Source organism: Sarcophilus harrisii, chromosome 2, assembly GCF_902635505.1.
Source record: "Sarcophilus harrisii chromosome 2, mSarHar1.11, whole genome shotgun sequence".
Lineage (NCBI taxonomy): Eukaryota > Metazoa > Chordata > Mammalia > Dasyuromorphia > Dasyuridae > Sarcophilus > Sarcophilus harrisii.
In genome coordinates, this window is record NC_045427.1 from 589,154,935 (window position 1) to 589,168,460 (window position 13,526).

A 13,526-nucleotide genomic window follows, 5' to 3' on the forward strand; every position below is an offset into this window, starting at 1 on the left:
CATAAGAACCTACATCTGTTAGTTGGTCACAGGTGATTGGAGCATTAACTCCACTATGACTATTTTGTTGGGCCTGTATCCTACAGAGCTCACTATATTCAGAAAGCCACAAGTTTTGTTCAGGTTCTAAGCATGTCCTTGCTATAGATTTCCAGTCCCTAGGGGTTAAGGCTTCATAAGTCAAATTCTGTAATAACATCTTGACATAAGCTGATGTAGCCCCAGAAAGAGTGCAAGCCTTTTTCAGGTCTTTGAGGATTTTTATATCAAAAGGAGCGTATCTTCTACTTTTTGGACCTGAAGAGTTAAACTGTTGAATCACAGGATACATTTCTAGTTTCAAATCACCTAAATTCTGGCCTTCTTCTGTGACTTTTAAGTACTGCCTTTTGCAGTCTAGTCATAGGAGGGTGTGATTGCTGGGGGGGAGATGCTGGTGGTATTACTGCCCCTCCCACTACTCCTCCTCTCCCCTCCATCCTGGAAGGTGGAGTTGATGAAGGTGTGTCAAGAACTAGTTCTGGTTTAGGCAGGGTTGAAGCTGCCTTGTGAGAATGAGAATCACTATGCCCTTCATCCTCACTTAACTCCTCATGCCCTTTGGAGATATAGCCATTAGTCTGTTCATTGTCTTCCTCTTTTTCCTCACACTTCTTCATCTGGCTGTTCTTGGAGTTTTTCTTTTTTCTATAATTTGTAGGGTTCTTTAAGGCCAATTGTATTATGTTGTATATATAGAATGTTTCCTTGGAAAGTGAATGAGGATCTTTATCATTGTAGTATTCACATAGTTGATCTACTACTAGCTTCCAATTGTTTGGTCCTATCTCTTCTTCCTTTAAGAACCAAGGGGACGTGCGTTCTAATGTACCCAAGAATCTAGTGATCTGTAACTAAGCTATAATTAAGCCTTGTCCCTTGATCAACTTAAGTATGTTTTCTATAGCACCCCCTTGGGGTGGGGGTGGGGCTGGGGATGGAGGAGAATCTTTTCCTAATATCTGCCCCATTTCAGCTAGAAAAAGTTACTAGTTTAGCCCTTAGCAAAGTAAGTTCCCTGTTTGTCTATTAAAATACTCACCCTATTTCCTGGTCACCAGGAACTTCTTCAATGAAATTAAGGTCCTTGGTCCACATGTTAGGCACCAAATGTGATGACCATGTTAGCACCCTGGATACCTTAGAATCAGTCGGAGTCAGAATAAGCAAAAGTCCTTGGTCTTTATTCTTGGGCTTTAGAGGTAGGAGTGAATTGGATGGAAGCAGAATCTCTATGACCTTCCTTCTTCATCTCCTGCCCAGAAGTGACCCTGGCTAGTCTTACTCCACCCCCTAGTCCCTCCTACAATTCTCTGTATACACCAATTATCGAGCCAGTACATGATAGTGGGAAGGGTCATTTTCCAAGTATATGCTTATAGAGTATTGTCCAATCAATAATTGGCCTTAAGTGCTCAAACCGATCTCAGTGCATTAACTCAAGAGTTTCAGCCCTCTACATTGTGTTGTTTTCCCCTTTTGGCCTATTTTTCTTATACAACATAACAAATATGGAAATATGTTTAAAAGGACCACACATATTTAATCTATTTCAAATTACTTGTCATAATGAAGGAGAGGTAAGGAAGGGAGAGAGGGAGAAAAATTTGGCACATAAAGTCTGCCGAAAATGAATGTTGAAAACTATCTTGATGTGTATTTCTCAAATAAAATATTATTGAAAATTAAAATATATAAATAAAGCCTAGGTGAATTTTATTTAGAGCATTCTCCTGATCTGATCATTTAGCAATCTTGTCAAAAATTGGAATAAGATTAGTTGTGGTCATAGTTATAGTTGTCATTATCATTGTCATCATTGTCATTGTCATCATCATCATCATCATCATCTCTGAACCATTGAGGGCAGCTGGGTGGTTCAGTGAAAAGAACATTTGGCATAGAATCAGGAAGAACTTACTTCAAGTCCAGTCTCAGATACTTCTGTGACCATGGGCAAGTAGCTTAAACTTAGTTGCCTCTATTTCCTTACCTGTAAAATGAGGATAATCTACCATAAGAGCAGGGTTGTTGTAAGAATCAAATGAAATTATAATTATAAAGTGCTTAGCACAGTGCCTAACACATAGTAGATACTATATAAATTCTAGCTATTATTATTATTATTACCCCCAAAATCAATATTCTTTCTTCTATATGGAAATTACTCGGTAACAGCTATTAATACTAGGCATCTCCACAGAGATTTAGGCCTTTGCTAGTTCTTGGAAGTACTGAATTTTTGTCATTGGTTCTAGAATTCTTCTTGTAGAAGGGAATAAGGATGTGTTTTTCTTTTTCCACACTATATCCCTTAGTTGATATATCCTACACAATGCAATTTTAATGTGTTAATAAGATGTAACACTATGTGTTACTATCCTTTATAAGATACAAACATCTCTCTGATTGAGTCAAGGAGGAAGCTGGGTAAAAAAAAAGCTATTTCTCTGGGAGATTTAAATAGCTATATCTTGGACAAATTCCAGCAGTTTGAGAACAAAAAAATTGAGACTGTAAACCAGGAACTGCCTGTGGAGGAAGACAGGAGGGAATTTCTCTCTCCCCTGATATCAGTCACAGCTTTGAAGGAGAGTTACTTAGCAGGTAGAAGAATTCTGCATCTAGAAAGGAGCAAAGCCACATACATATTCCAAAAGGACATGGATATAGAGAGAAAGCCTCTTGAAGGAGGAAACAGCTTTTAGGAATATGATCCCTGACAGCAGAGAAGATGGAAGGCTATGAAGAAAATCAGACCCTGGGAACAAAGTAAGCTGACCAGCAAAAATGCTGTACCCAAAAGGGACACTTTGTGAGGATCTACAAAGAAAGAATAGACTTCCAGGAAGTGTTGAACCAGTAGTTATGAGATACTTTTGTATACACAAATCTTATCCCTGTACTTTGTTACCATTGCACTCTAAATTTGAGCTCACTAGACAAGTGGACACTATATAGTTGTGGGAAAGAGCAGCTCAGATTTATGGGGGTAGAGATCTGTAACTACTGTTGTTGCTATGCCATTTGAATAAATGCTTTTGCTAAGAGACAATCTAATGACTGATTCTTAATGGGAAGCACATCCATAGGGATTCGTTCGTGAGCTGTTGTTTTAGTAGTAAAGTCTCAAAGGCTTAGTTCTACAATTTTATAGCAGAATCTTTCAAGGGAACCAGCCTGTGAATGTAAATATATGTTGGGGAATAACTTACTTTATTTTACCCATCAAAACAATTTCTTGAAAAAAGGTATACTATCAAGTGGCCTTGTGCCCTGGACCAGTTTGGCCACTTTGACCAAACCTAATCCTTCATTATAGAGGCTGATACCTCTTGTCAAGCAATCAATTAACAAATATTTACTACCTGCTGACTATGCACCTGGCATTATGCTAGGAATACAAAGCAGAAGTAAAATAGTCTCTACCCTTAAGCAGTTTACATTCTTCAGAGGGGGATCAACATGTACACACAAATGTATATACAAAAATAAAAACAAGGTAATTTGTGGTGAGAGCCACTAGCAGCTAGAGGAATCAGGAAAAGCTAAGCCAAGAGGCTGTCTTATCTCAAAGCCAGGACACCAATCCCTTGTGTGCCTTCTATTTATAGGCATTTTTTTTTTGTATGCCTTAAAGTTTTTATTGGTGCCTTCCTTTTTTTTTCCCTTTTTAAAAAAAGTATGACTTTCACTACTTTCTTTTCACATACATAAACACCAAAAATTGTCAAACAAAACCATTTCACCAGTTGATTACTTCTGACAGAACATATAACATTCCACATCCTGACAATAGAGAAACGTGCTTCATCATTGGTGACAGCTGGTGATACAGTGGTTAGGGCACTGGGCCTGAAGTCAGAATAGTCCTGATTTCAAATCCTGCCTCAGACACTTAACTAGTTGTGTCCTTGGAATAGTCAGTCAATTCACTTCTGCCTGCTTTAATTTCTTTGTTGGTAAAATGGAGATATAATAGCTCCTTATGGTGAAGATCAAATGAGGTAATATTTGTAAAATGCCCAGCACAGTGCCTTATATCTCATACGAGTTATTTAACTGCTTTGGCCTTTAACTGGCACAGTCAATTAAGAACTGGGCAGAGTCAGGAAGATTCATTTTCCTGAGTTCAAATCCAGCTTCAGATACTTGCTTGTAGTGTGACCCTGAGCAAGTCACTTAACTCTATATACCTCAGTTCCCTCTCTTATAAAATGAGTTGGAGAGGAGGAGATGGCAAAACATTCCACTATCTGCCAAAAAAAAAAAAACCTCCAAATAGGGGAAGGAAGAGTCAGACACAACTGAAAAACAATTTAAATGCATATTCTTTTCCCTTACCCATCATTTGGCCTCCAGGACCAATACTGATCATTGAATTTAATCCAAGCTCATTCAAATTCTTCTAGTCAACATTTACACCATTCTCTTGATTTGACTTTGGGTCTAATGTCAGTTCATATTAAAGTCTTCCCACTACCCATAGCCTTTAATCCAGTAATACTATAATTAAACTTTTAGGTACCAGGATTCTGATTCAATTAAAAATGTTTATTAAGTCCCAATTATGTGTTAGGCAATGTTCTAGGAGCTGAAAATACAAAGACAAAGATGAAAGACTTCACTCTCAAGGAGCTACCATTCTATTGGAAGCATAGAACAGGCCTTCAAAGAAGTAAAATACAAGGTAGTTTGGAGAAGGAGAAAGCATGAACAACTGGGGAAAGCTTTACAGAAGAGGTGCCCCCTGAGATGAGCCTTAAAGGAAGGTGAAAATTCTGAAAGGCAGCAATGAAGAAGAAAGGTGAACATTAATAGGTATGGAGTACTGCTTATAAAAATGAAAAGTATGGGAAACTTCTAGAAATCCAGATAAATGTGTGAAAAGGAAAATGTGAAATAAAGCTAGAAATTTAGATTAAAGCTAAATTGTATAGCCCAGAAGTATCAAACAGGTGGCAGGTCTATTAGAGCAGCAATACTATATGCTCTGACCAGATTAAAATATAATTGGGAGATATTTAACAAAATAAATAAAAATACAGTAAGTGATTTTCTTTTTTTTCTTTTTTTTTTTTTATTTAATAGCCTTTTATTTACAGGATATATACATGGGTAACTTTACAGCATTAACAATTGCCAAACCTCTTGTTCCAATTTTTCACCTCTTACCCCCCCACCCCCTCCCCTAAATGGCAGGATGACCAGTAGATGTTAAATATATTAAAATATAACTTAGATACACAATAAGTATACATGACCAAAACATTATTTTGCTGTACAAAAAGAATCAGACTCTGAATTATTGTACAATTAGCTTGTGAAGGAAATCAAAAAAGTAAGTGATTTTCTTAGTCAATGTGTGGTCCATAGGGATATTTATGTATTGTCCCTTCTTATTTGTTGATCTCACTGGTGTAGGGCCTTAAAGGCCACACTGGTGAATTATGTATTTTACCTTAGAGATAATAAGGAGAAATTGAAAGTTTTGACCAGCAGAGTGACAATGTAAGACCTTTTCTTAGGAAGATAATTTTGGCAACTGTGAAGAGAAAAGATTGAAGAAGAGAGAGACTGGAAGCAAGAAAATGAATTTGGAAGCTATTGTAGTAATCCAGGCAAGAGGTGATGAGGGACTGAATTAGAATGTTAGGCTCTGCAGGAGATTTTTTTTTTTCTTTCTTTTCTTTTTTTTTTTTTTTAATAGCCTTTTATTTACAGGTTATATGTATGGGTAACTTTACAGCATTAACAATTGCCAAACCTCTTGTTCCAATTTTTCACCTCTTACCCCCCACCCCGTCCCCCAGATGGCAGGATGACCAGTAGATGTTAAATATATTAAAATATAAATTAGATACACAATAAGTATACATGACCAAAACGTTATTTTGCTGTACAAAAAGAATCAGACTCTGAAATATTGTACAATTAGCTTGTGAAGGAAATCCAAAAATGCAGGTGGGCATAATTATAGGGATTGGGAATTCAATGTAATGGTTTTTAGTCATCTCCCAGAGTTCTTTCTCTGGGCGTAGCTGGTTCAATTCATTACTGCTCCATTGGAAATGATGTGGTTGATCTCATTGCTGAGGATGGCCAGGTCCATCAGAACTGGTTATCATATATTAATGTTGTTGAAGTATATAATGATCTCCTGGTCCTGCTCATTTCACTCAGCATCAGTTTGTGTAAGTCTCTCCAGGCCTTTCTGAAATCATCCTGTTGGTCATTTCTTACAGAACAGTAATATTCCATAATATTCATATACCACAATTTATTCAGCCATTCTCCAACTGATGGACATCCATTCAGTTTCCAGTTTCTAGCCACTACAAAAAGGGCTGCCACAAACATTCGTGCACATACAGGTCCCTTTCCCTTCTTTATAATCTCTTTGGGATATAAGCCCAGTAGTAACACTGCTGGATCAAAGGGTATGCATAGTTTGATAACTTTTTGAGCATAGTTCCAAACTACTCTCCAGAATGGTTGGATTCGTTCACAACTCCACCAACAATTATGCAGAAGATTTTAAAGAGGTAGAATTCAGAAGATTTGGCAACTTTTGATTTATTTAGATAATTTGTTTAGTTAATTTTATTTAATTGGATTAGTTACTCGATATAGGGATAGAGGAAGAAAGAATAGTCTCCACAACAAGTCTGTGCAACAGGGAGAATTCTTACCCCTATAGGGTCAAAACTCTTTTTGGAAGGGATAGTGGAAAGCATGTACTTTCACTAAGTCTCATGGCCAATTAACTGTTTCGTAAGACTGATCTTTTAGGTCATAGTCTTCTTCTCAGTAATGGATTTAGATTCATATTTTGGATTTGAGGATTTAGTATATTTGCTATTCTTTGTGACCTTGGGAACACAGTGGAGATGAGACTATATGGTCGAGTCAGGTATTTTGTCTGTGCAATAAGATGGAAAGAATGTAAAGTGGAGACATCAAAAATGAAGAGAAGTTTTGTTTAAAAAAATTAAACAAGGGAATAAAGTAACTAAAAGATCTGCACTCTGACCCAGAGATCCCACTGCAAGCCATATATCCTGAAGAAGACAAGGTCCCATGTATATAAAAATATTCACAACAATGCTTTTTGTGGTAACCAAGAATTGAAGTCCACAAGGCTATTCACTAATGAGGCAATGGATAAACATGCTATTGGCATAGAGTAGAATTTGGGAATAAAGTGAAATATTTCCAAACAACAAGTAATGTCAATTATAAAGAATTCAGAAAAACATGGGAAGACATGAAGCAATGCAGAGGGAAGTCAGCAGAAGTCATAAAATTGTATGTCTGCAGTGATTACAACAACATAAATGGAAAGAACAATTAAATGAATCTGAATCCTGGGCAATGTTGAAGTCCAACTCCAGTAGTGAAATAAGGGTATGTTATGCATGGACCAGGCCGAAAGAAGTTTTATATGAACTCTTCAAATTTTATTGATCAGAGAGAAATCTATCTATCTATCTATCTATCTATCTATCTATCTATCTACATATTTCCAATGCTTATAGGCTTAATACAAAATACACTCTTTGATATTCCTATATCCTTTCCAGCAAACACAATCTACTGAGATGCAAATGATTAACCCCGGATCTTGATTATTTCCACAGAGATGTAAATAGTTGAGATACACATCAGAGTAAAATTATCATACCAATGTTCTCAAATACCTTTCTCTCAAATGCCTTTAGTCTCCAATGTGGGCTGCTTTTCCTGTCCTAAGTTCAAAGGTGTGTCTTTGATCCATTATATAGTGGGGTTTGCATTTTTCTTCAGTCACCAGGTTTCTTATAAATATATTAATAAGTATATCTCTGCTATTCAATAAGGAAAGTTGGTGAGCCAAGTTACTGTAAGATTCAAGACCAGGAATAGATTCTTATTTCCTGGCCCTCTACATGGCAATTATAATGACCAGTTGTGATCCCAGAGAAGAGATGAAACAATGAATTTCTCTCCCTTCTTTCACTGAAGAGGTGGGAAACTATGGTATAAAATGTTGTAAAACATTTTATTAACATTGGAGACAATATTGTCTCCAACTAATAAGTTCATTGATTTAACTGAGCAGGTTTTTTCTTTACTCTTTTTTTTTTCTTTAATCTCTGTTACGAGGAAAGTCTTGCTGGTTGTTTACAGAAAGGAATATCAGTCATTGAATGTGATATGAAACAAAAAATCAAGAACAATTAGGAATAAAGAAAAAAAGCAGGGGTTCTGGAAGACACCATGAGGGCAGAGAATAGGGGACAATGGAGACTGTGGTGGGGCCAAACTGAGATAGATAGCCATGAGAGCAGGCAATGGTTCTTAAACTTTTTTGGTCTCAAGACCTGTTTATAGTCTTAAAAACTGAGGATCCTCTTAAAAAGTTTTTGTTTATGTCAGTAATATTTATTGAAATTTACTATGTTAGAAATTAAAATAACTTAGTATTTTTATGAAATTAATTTTGACCATGTGGACCTCCCAAAAGGGTCTTGGGGACCTTTAGGGATCCCCAGGCCATACTTTGAGAACTTCTGGGGGGAAATGATTTTTGCCTTAATAGAAACTGAATTAGAGATAAGTCATATTGGGGAAGAAATCATCAAGTAGAGACCTCCACCCAATGAAGTTCTGTGATGACTTTTCATTGCTTCTGTATAGAGTCCTAGTATATATATATGAGACAAATATATATGTATGTGTGTGTGTACATATATAGATATATATATATCCATATATATGTGTGTGTGTGTGTGTATATATGTATATATACACACACACACATATCTATACATCACAATTCCACAACTTCTCTCTATCAGCTCTGGAAAGCTAGGACAAAAGGTGGCAGGGAATCCTACCCTGGTATCTGTCATGAACACTAAACATGTCAAAGTTTCTGTTAGCTTACTGGGCCAAGATGTAGAAAATAATTTAAGACAGTAACTTAACCTTTAGGGTTACAAATTATTATCAGATTGATTCTTGACCTCATTTAAAAAACTTCACAATCTGTTAGATAGCAAGTAGCCACGACTTTATTTCTCAATTCCAGACATTGTATCTAGTAATACCAGGCCCTCAGCTTCTTTCCCAGCAGACTACCTTCAAATAAATCTTCTGGAATGTTGGAGTTGGAAAAGGCCCTAGACATCATGTAGTCTAACTCTGCCATTTTATACTCAAACCAAATGTTTCTGTAAAATTCCCAAGTGCTTTCTATTCTATCAACAGGATTTCCCAACAAAATGCTTTATACAACAAGGATTTAACCCATGCTACTTTAACTGCTACCCCATCAGTCAATAATTATATATATATATATATATATATATATATATATATATAATATATATATAAACACATATATAATATATGTATATACATATACACACACATAGATATGTACAAATATATATATATGTATATATGTGTGTATATATATATATATATAGTGTTTATCCCTGGCATAAGGGAAATGACAGGTTGCTGGAAAACGAAGTCATCAGTATTAAGGAAGCATGCCCCATTTTCCATCCTAACTCTGGTTACTTATACTTTCACCTTCCAGATACTTAAAGACGCATATTATATCTCCTAGATGAAGTCCTATAAGGCCAACCTGTTCCTTAGCCTCTTGGCCATATAGACTTCACCATGTTCCAAAATCATGAAGACTATTATTAGATTGTGAGCTCCTTGAAGTGTCTTTTGCCACTTTTTGTATCTCTAGTCCTTAGAACAGTGTCCACCAAATAGTAGGCACTTTATTGACTGAATACCAGATGTACTGCCTCCTAGGCTCCAAGAAAATGAGTATAAATACATTGTTTAGTGGACTAAGGAGTCTATTACATAGAAGACCAGTTTTATTTAGTGGTTTCATTCATATCCAACTCTTTGTTATCCTATTTGGGATTTTCTTGCAAAGATTCTAGAGTGGTTTGCTATTATCTTCTCCAACTTATTTTACAAATGAGGAAACTAAGGCAAACAGGGTTAAGTAACTTGCTTAGAATTACACAGTAAGTAACTGAGGTTGCATTTGAATTCAGGTCTTCCTTACTCTAGGCCTAGTGTTCTATCTACGGCACCACTACCAGAACAAAGAAGACTATGTTCTAGAGAAGGACTTCTTAAACTTTTTTCATTTGTGACCCCTTTTTACCTGAGAAATTTTTACGGGTACATAGATATCTAAAATAAGTATACAAATCAAACATTTACTGATAATAAATAATAATTTTGTGACCCTCACATTCAGTTATGTGATCCTGTATATAGATCCCATACATGACCCACAGTTTGAGAACTTTTGATCTAGAAGACCCATCTTAGGAAATAGTTAATTGATCATAGGCCTTGGTCAAAGTACATGCCTTCCATAAGGGCTTTCTTGATCCTACAGAAATGAGAATCTTCTACTTTCTGGATAAACTGGGGCAGTGTCAGGATCTTCTTGGTAGAAGCTGCTGATTCCCCCCCCCCCCCCCACGTGTATATGTGTTTCCTTAACTAGGCTGGTCCCACCTGTAGCACCTAAGCTAGCCATGTTGGATTAGTTACTCCCTCAAAAAGAACCTTATCAAGGGACAACAAGATGATACAGTGACTAGAGCACTGGCCCTGGAGTTGGGAGAACCTGAGTTTATAAGCAGCCTCAGATACTTAACACTTACTAGCCCTATCATTCTGGGCAAGTCCCTTAACCCCAATTGCCTTACCAAAAAATCCCACAAAAAACATATCAAAGCTTTGAGTCTAAGGCAAAAAAGTATCTCAATGATCCTTCTTAGTACTTAGTACTCATGCCTTGTATTATTCAATTTGCTTTTTCCTACCCTTTCAGTTCTTATAGACTTCCTATTTTCTGACTGGCATGCTGGACTTTTGACTACCCTTTTCTTATGTTGTTGTCTGACCTTCTAATATCTATGTTCTTATGGTTCCTGTTTTCTTTGCTCTTCTAATCTGTGTTCTACTGTTTTCACTCATTCTTGGTACTCATGTATCATGTCCTGAATTCATTGAACTCATTTTTCTGATCCTTTTTAACCTTTTCCTGTTTTGGGCACAATCTGCTTCTTTGTCTAACTCCTATTCTACACTCCTAGCTTTGCAAGGGATGGGGATGTCCCCACTCCCTTCCAAGGCTTATTCCAGCTCTACTACAAATTTTTCTAAAACACTTTGTCTGGAAATCTCTTTTATCTCTATCACATTTATATATTATTTCCTATTCTCTCTCCCCACTCCCCAATCCAGATTAAAAGTCCTTTATAATATGGGCTGTATCATTTTAAATTTAAATATCCATAAAATATACATATGTAGCATAGTAGTAATTGTTTGCTGAATGGATTCAACAAAATCTGGGTGCCACTTGTTTTCAGGATACTGTGCTAGATGTTACGGAGGATCCAAAAGTAGATGGCATAGTTAACTGTCTCTGATTTTAATTTAGCTCTTTGGTGCTGCCTTGATCGTTAGCTTCCAGACTGGCCTTGGGGATGTTCCTTGTTTAACATCTATCTTATACGCCAATCTCCCAGGCTCTCACACGGTCAGCTTTTTGTCCAATGATCTATGACCCATGGGGGCCAACTACCTGCACAGGTTTGAGTGTTTCTATTTCCCACTATCTGCAGAACACTTTTTTTTCTTCCTCTAGTGATATTTTAGTGCTTGATTCTTTTTTCTATTTAGGACAAATTTCACAAGTCTTCATTCTATGCCTTCGAACTTAATCAGTTGCAGGCTCATATTGCAACTTTTCCCTTAATCCAGACATATTGTCCTTCAAAACACAGTCCTTGAAATAATCCCTTTGGAGATCCATTTTCCCCAAAATGACACTTAGATTTTGAAAAGTCTAATTTGAAAATGTAGTCCAACTTTGCCAAAGGAGATATTCATGATTCCCTCTGGTGGCATGGGACAGCAGGAGGCACAGTGGAGTCAGGAAGACTCATCTTCCTGAGTGCAAATCTGGTCTCAGACACTTAATAGCTGTGTGACCCTGGGCAAATCAATTAACCTTATTTGCCCCAGTTTCTTCATGTGATGTAAAATAGGCTGAAGAAGGAAATGGCAAAGTATTCCAGTATCCTTTGCCAAGAAAATCCCAAATGGAGTCATAAAGAGTTAGATACAAGTGAAATGTCTCAACAACTGGTGGTCTGTGCCATATGGAAGTGGACTAATTCTTATCAGATTTAGAGATTCTTTGAGTAGTTAGCCAGGGGTCCTCAAACTTTTTAAATAGGGGGCCAGTTCACTGTCCCTCAGACTGTTGGAGGACCAGACTATAGTAAAAACAAAAACTTTGTTTTGTGGGCCTTTAAATAAAGAAACTTCGTAGCCCTGGGTGAGAGGGATAATTGTCCTCAGCTGCTGCATCTGGCCCGCGGGCTGTAGTTTGAGGACCCCTAAGTTATACTCTTGGTTAAACTAGGCTCTTTTTCTCTCTTTCTCTTATATTTTATTTTTTCTAGCTATAATTTCTGTTTAGTGAATCACATCAAGAAATTTGTCTAGACAAAGAAAAAAAAAAGCATTCCTTTTCAGGAATTTGATTTTTTCTAAATGTGTAGACAAAGAAAACGGATTCCTTGATTTCTTTATGAATGAAAGCCCCCAGTTGGGCATAACTTTCGGTGTGATCTTTTATTTAATTTTGGTCTGGACCTAAGATTGATTTCAGCTGTGTGAGGCTACTCCCAGTGTAAAAACTTTCTACTGTGATGCAGATATGTAATTCTCCTATAAAGTACAGTGGGGAACAGAGAAGAAAAGGGTGTGATCATGGGAGGATTCCAAGGCTGGCCCTCTCATCTCTGCCTCTTAAGCAGTAAGGCCATAGATTTTACCTGGAGAGGAACTTAGAGATTGTCCAGTCTACTCCAGTTATTTGACAGATAAGGAAACTGAGGCCACAGAGTTCAAATGATTTACCCAAAGTTGTATCTAGAAAGAGTCAGAATTAGGATTAAAAGTCAAGTCTAAGTTTATTCTTCTTTCATACCCTAATGCCTCACTTGTGAAAAGCTCATTTTATGGGTAAGCAAGGTAGATAGATAGTGCAGTGGATAGAACACCTAGCCTAAAGTCAGGAAGATAAGTTCAAATCCAGCCTTAGGTACTTAGTAGCTTGGGATGTTGGGCAAGTCCCTTAACCCCATTTGCCTCAGTGTCCTCATCTGTAAAATAAGCTGGAGAAGGAAATGGCAAACTAATTTATTAATTTTGCCAAGAAAGTTCTGAATAGGATGATGAGTAGTTGAATATTACTGAAACAACTGTAAACAACAAGATTCCTTTGTGGGGTAGCTCAAAGATCAGTGAATGCTTTTGTCTTTAAAGCTGTAGAGTTTCAAAGAGATCAAATCAGTTAATACTTCAATGAATTGCCTTGTACTATTTACCGGGAAGTCAAATACTAAAGCTGACGCTTAATTACTTTGACCACA

General features: G+C 36.8%; 1 protein-coding gene across 4 annotated transcripts in view; it reads left to right on the forward strand.

Moving 5' to 3' along the window:
- Nucleotides 1-13,526, forward strand: part of ENTPD1 (ectonucleoside triphosphate diphosphohydrolase 1) — a 168,446-nt gene that overhangs the window by 73,807 nt on the left and 81,113 nt on the right. Inside the window, exon 1 of one of the 4 annotated variants that reach the window (XM_031956157.1) lies at nucleotides 4,340-4,860. The exons of the other annotated variants lie outside the window; for them this stretch is intronic. The gene's annotated coding sequence lies outside the window, so the exon portion shown is untranslated. Of the gene's footprint in view, nucleotides 1-4,339; nucleotides 4,861-13,526 lie in introns of those variants that run through there. 4 annotated transcript variants of the gene reach the window in all.